The 5,380-nt window shown below is 37.0% G+C and overlaps 1 pseudogene; it reads left to right on the top strand.

Moving 5' to 3' along the window:
- The first annotated feature begins 372 nt into the window (after positions 1-372).
- LOC103252874 lies at positions 373-952 on the top strand (annotated as a pseudogene).
- Positions 953-5,380: the final 4,428 nt, after the last annotated feature.

The following is a 5,380-nucleotide window of genomic DNA, read 5'->3' as shown; positions in this document are numbered from 1 at the left end:
AAAAAAAAAGAACTGTGACTCAAACCTAGATTGTTTCAGGAAAAGTTGTGCCCATAGGGAACAGCACACACCAAGGCTGCAGCTAGTTAGGAACCTTTCAAAGACCCCATTTCAATCCTCAACTGATGCATCATGATGCTATTTGAAAGAATAACCTGACCTGAAGGTCACAGAAAATGTCTCAAAAAAATATTCTTCCAAGTATCACCTTATTCTTGAAGAGTGAGTAGAAAGATAAAATAGCAAGGCACTTCCTTTAGTTGTTAAAGTCGTAATATTTGACCTTCACTTTACTCAAGCTTTTGACTCTAGTTTATCATTAGAAAACAGTAATAAAATAGTCTTCCTAAACCAGTGCTCAGCAAGAAGGCCATGTTCAGTTCGAGCACCAAGATAGTGAAGCCCAATGGTGAGAAACCAGATGAGTTAGAGTATGGAATCACCCAGTCTCTCTTGGAGCTGGAGATAAACCCAGACCTCAAGGCTCAGCTCTGGGAGCTCAACTTAACAACAGTCAAGGTAATCGAAGTTGGTGGTGTGCAGAAAGCTATCATAATCTTTGTTCTCTTTCCTCAGCTGAAGTTTTTCCAAAAAATCCAAGTCCGGATAGTTTGCGAATTGGAGAAAAAGTTCAGTGGGAAGTATACTGTCTTTAGTGCTCAGAAGAGAATTTCGCCTAAGCCAATTCTAAAATGCTGCACAAAAAAATAATCAAAAGCGTCCCAAGAGCTGTACTCTTACAGCTGTGCACGATGTCATCCTTGAGGACTTGGTCTTCCCAACTGAAATTGTGGCCAAGAGAATTCGCTAGAAGCTGGACACCCTCATCGAGATACCCTTGGACAAAACACAGCAGAACAACATGCAGCACAAGGTTGAAACTTTTTCTGGTATCTACAAGACGCTCACGGGCAAGGATGTTAATTTTGAATTACCAGAATTTCATGTGTAAACAAAAATGACTAAATAAAGTATATTGACAGAAAAGAAGAAAGAAAGAAAATAATAATCTAGCAGAACTTCAAAATAATCACAAATCATACCATAACTGGACAAAGAAAAAACCTGAGAAATTTAGGAAGGCCTTCTTGAAGGAGGTGGCATTAGACTTACATCTAACAAGAAATAAAATATATTAGACATAGAAAAATCAAAAAAATATTCTAGGCCACAGAAACAGCATATACAAAGGAAAGGAAGAATAAACAAGCATGGTATACTGGGAGAAGTTCTGTGTTGGAAAGGTAGGCTGGGTCACATTGTAAATGTTCCTGTAAACTGGGTAAAGATTTTGGACTTCATCCAAAGAAAACAGAAAATAATAGACCATTTTCATGCTGGGTTGTGCTATGTTCAGTTTGCTGATTCAGAACATTTCAAGAGTGAGATGGAAGGTAAAATGAGACTTTGGGAACAGGGGAGCAACTGAAGCAGGAAATCAGGTTAGAAATACTCATAATGAGTAAGAGTATTCCAATACTTATCATTCTTTGAGGTCTAGTTACATACCACCTACTGTGCTAGAGAAAAAGCAGTGAATAAAGCATATCTACTGAATCAAATATCCAGGATAGAGTTCCTTATAACTGAAATTTTTGAAAGTTTTTTGGGTGATTTCTGATTCAGATATAGGTTTAGAAAACACTGGGCAAGTGTACTGCCTCCTCAATTTCATCCATGAGTCACAAGTATTAACTCATTTAGCAAGGAATTATTGGGCACTTATAATACAGCATTTAGCAGAAAGTAGGAATAAAACAAACAACATTCCTGCATCCTCGGAAATTATTTCCTGGAAAGAAGAGAAAGGCTTAGGACCTAAAGACAGGTCAGGGAAGAAATAAGGGCAGTTACTCTGGATCAGGTGACTCATGATGGCTTCTGAAAGGAGGTGACAATTGATCTAGTAATAAAGGAAGAAAGCCCTAACATTACCCAGTAAAAACCCAAATATAGGACACAGGAGACAAAAAGATCATAGCAAAAATCAACAACAAAAAAAAAGCTGATTCTTTGAAAGTATAAAGAAGATTGATGGACCCCTAGCCAGAATGACCAAGAAAAAGAGAGAAAAAGCCCAAATAAAAACAATCAGAACTGCAAAAGGTCAAATCACAACTGACTTCAAAGAAATACAAAAGATCATCAGAGATTACTACACACACCTGTATGGAACAAACACGATAACCTATATGAAATTTCTGACATCGCACAATCTTCCAAGGTAGAAACAAGAAGACATTGAGACACTAAATAGACCAATAACATCTCAAGAAACTGACTCTGTCATAATAAGGCTACCTACTAAAAAGAGCCCTAGATCAGATGGCTTCCCAGAGGAATTATACAAAACATAAAAGGAAGAGCTGATACCAATTCTATTGAAAATATTCCAGGCAGTTGCAAAAGACAGAGTTCTCCTCAAACCATTTTACGTAGCTAACATAATAACACTGATATACCCAAACCAGGTAAAGAGCCAACAAAAAAAAGAGAACTACAGGTCAATATCCCTGATTAACATAGATGCAAAATTTCTCAACAAGATTCTAGCAAATTGGATCCAATGACAAATCTCAAAAATCATCCACCATGACCAGGTAGGCATTATCCCCGAGATGCAGATCTGGAAGACCATAAATATAATTAAATACATCAACAGATGTAAAAACAAGAATCGCGTGGTCATATCATTAGATGTAGAAAAAGCTTTTGGTAAAATCCAGCATCCCTTCTTGATTAAAAAAAAAAAACCCTCAAACACCTAGACATAGAAGGAACATACCTCAAAACAGTAAGCGCCAACTACATTAAACCCACAGCCAGAATATTGCAAATGGCATGAAACTGGAAATATTTCCCCTGAAAATCAGAACAAGATAAGGCTGCCCACTTTCACTCCTCCTGTTCAACACTGTGTTGGAAGTCATAGCTAGAGCAATTAGACAAGAGAAAGAAATCAGGGGTATCCAAATAAAAAAAAAAAAAGAGGAGGTTAAGGTATCCCTCTCTGCTGATGATATGCTCCTATACCTTGAAAATCCAAGGGAATCTGTCAAAAACCTCCTTGCACTGATAAAGGACTTTGGCAAAGTCTCAGGGTCCAAAATAAATGTGCAAAAGACAGTTGTATTCTTATAAACCAACAACAAATAGGCAGAACAAAATCAAAAGCACAATTCCATTCAGAATAGCCACAAGGAAGAAAAAGATGAAATACCTTAGCATCGTCCAAACCAGAGAAGTGAAAAACTTTTACAAGAAAACTACAAAACACTGCTCAAAGAAATCCAAAAAGGCACAAACAAATGGGAAAATATTTCATGCTCATGAATAGGAAGAATCAAAATCGTTAAGGTGTCCATTCTACCAAAGGCAATCTACAGATTCAACAAAATACCCATTAAATTATCAACATCATTCTTCTCAGAACTGGAAATGACATTACAGAAATTCATGTGGAAACATAAACTACCACAAATAACCAAAACAATCCTCAGCAAAATAACCGAAATGGGAGGTATCACACTTCCAGGCTTTAAACTTTACTATAAGGCTACAATAATCAAAACAACCTGGTATCGATACAAAAACAGACCTATCGAAAAATGGAACAGAAAAGAGATTCCAGAAGCAAAGCCTCAATTTCTCAACCAGTTCATCTTCGACAAAGCCTCCACCAGCAGTTATTGGAGAGAAGAGAACATATTCAGTAAATGGTTCTGGGAAAACTGGCTGACCACATGCAGAAGATTGAAACAGGACCCCTACCTATCACCATACACAAAAATCAATTATAAATGGATCAAAGACCTAAATGTAAAACCTCAAACTATAAAAATCTTAGAAAACGCTAGAGATACACTTATGGAAATTGTAATAGGCAACCAATTCCTTATCAAAACGCCAGATGTCCATGCCATAGAGATAAGATAGACAAGTGGGACCTCATCGAACTGACAAACTTCTGCAAAGCAAAAGAAACCATCAAGTGAGTGAGGAGATAGCTCACAGAATGGGAAAAAAATATTTGACAACTGCATATCTGACAAAAGGAACTGAAACTTGCCGAAAGGAAAAAAACAAACAACCCCATTAAAAAGTGGGCAAAAGATATGATTAGATATCTGTCAAAAGAAGATATACCAGCAGCCAACAAACACATGAAAAACTGCTCACTAATCATCAGAGAAATGCAAATCAAAACCACATTGAGATGCTACCTAACCTCGGTAAGAATGGCCATCATTAATAAAACAAAACAGGTGCTGGTGAGAATGTGGAGAAAGGGAATGCTGCTACACTACTGGTGGGAATGCAAACTAGTTCAACCTCTATGGGAAACAGTGTGGTGATTTCTAAAAGAACTAGATGACCCTAATGGGAACATACTCGGAGGAACTCAAATCATTCTACGAAAACGATACCTGCACACACATGTTTATTGCAACACTATTCACAATAGCAAAAATATGAAACCAACCGTGCTGCCCATCAAAAAGTCACTAGGTTAAAAAAACGTGGTACATTTACATGATGATCTATTACGCAGCCATAAAGAAGGACAAACATATTGACTTTGCAACAACTTGGATGGATTTAGAGTCGATCATACTCAGAGATCTATCACAAAAACGAAGAACTGAGTACCACATGTTCCCACTCATAAGCAGACCCTGAACATTTATCATAAAACTATAAGAGGATTGGCAGTAGTGGGATACTGCTAGGGCAGGGCAGTGGACAATAAGGGTACCTGATCTCAAACTAAGTGAAGTAGGGACCAAAGAGAGTCCCAAACTTTACCTGTAGAATGACCAGTTGTATACCTAATCCTGAATTGTACCCCGCATCTGTAAATGTTAAAAATAAAAAATTTTTTAAAAATTAAAGAGAAGAAGGACATGATCAAGTGATGACTACATACATAGTCATGCATTGCATAATGTTGGGGATATGGTCAAAGAAATGTCTCTTAGGCAATTTCATCATTGTGTGAACATCTTAGTGTACTTATACAATTCTAAGCTACATGTTATAGCTTATTGCTTCTAGGCTTCAAACCTGTACAACACATTACTATACTGAATATTGTAGGTAACTGTAACCCATGGAAAGTATTTGTATGTCTTAATAAATCTAAACATGGAAAAGGCACAGTAAAAATGTAGTATAAAATTTTTTTTCTTTTCTTTTTTTTTCATTAATCAGTATTTTTTATTATGGTTTTGTGGGGTACAGTTAAGGGTAAGGTGTACAATGACGTTTATTCAGGCACCCTGTAGATAAGAAGTGTTTTCCCATCCCCCGACAGATATTTGCTACTGTTAATCCCATCCCCCTCCCCCCCATAGTTTCCCAGTACCATCAGTCAATAAAA

This window comes from Carlito syrichta, unplaced genomic scaffold (genome assembly GCF_000164805.1).
Source record: "Carlito syrichta isolate Samal-C Ts95f unplaced genomic scaffold, Tarsius_syrichta-2.0.1 Scaffold174419, whole genome shotgun sequence".
In the NCBI taxonomy this organism is placed as follows: Eukaryota; Metazoa; Chordata; class Mammalia; order Primates; family Tarsiidae; genus Carlito; species Carlito syrichta.
Note: the sequence above shows the minus strand (reverse complement) of the source record. Positions and strands in the feature narration are given on the sequence as shown.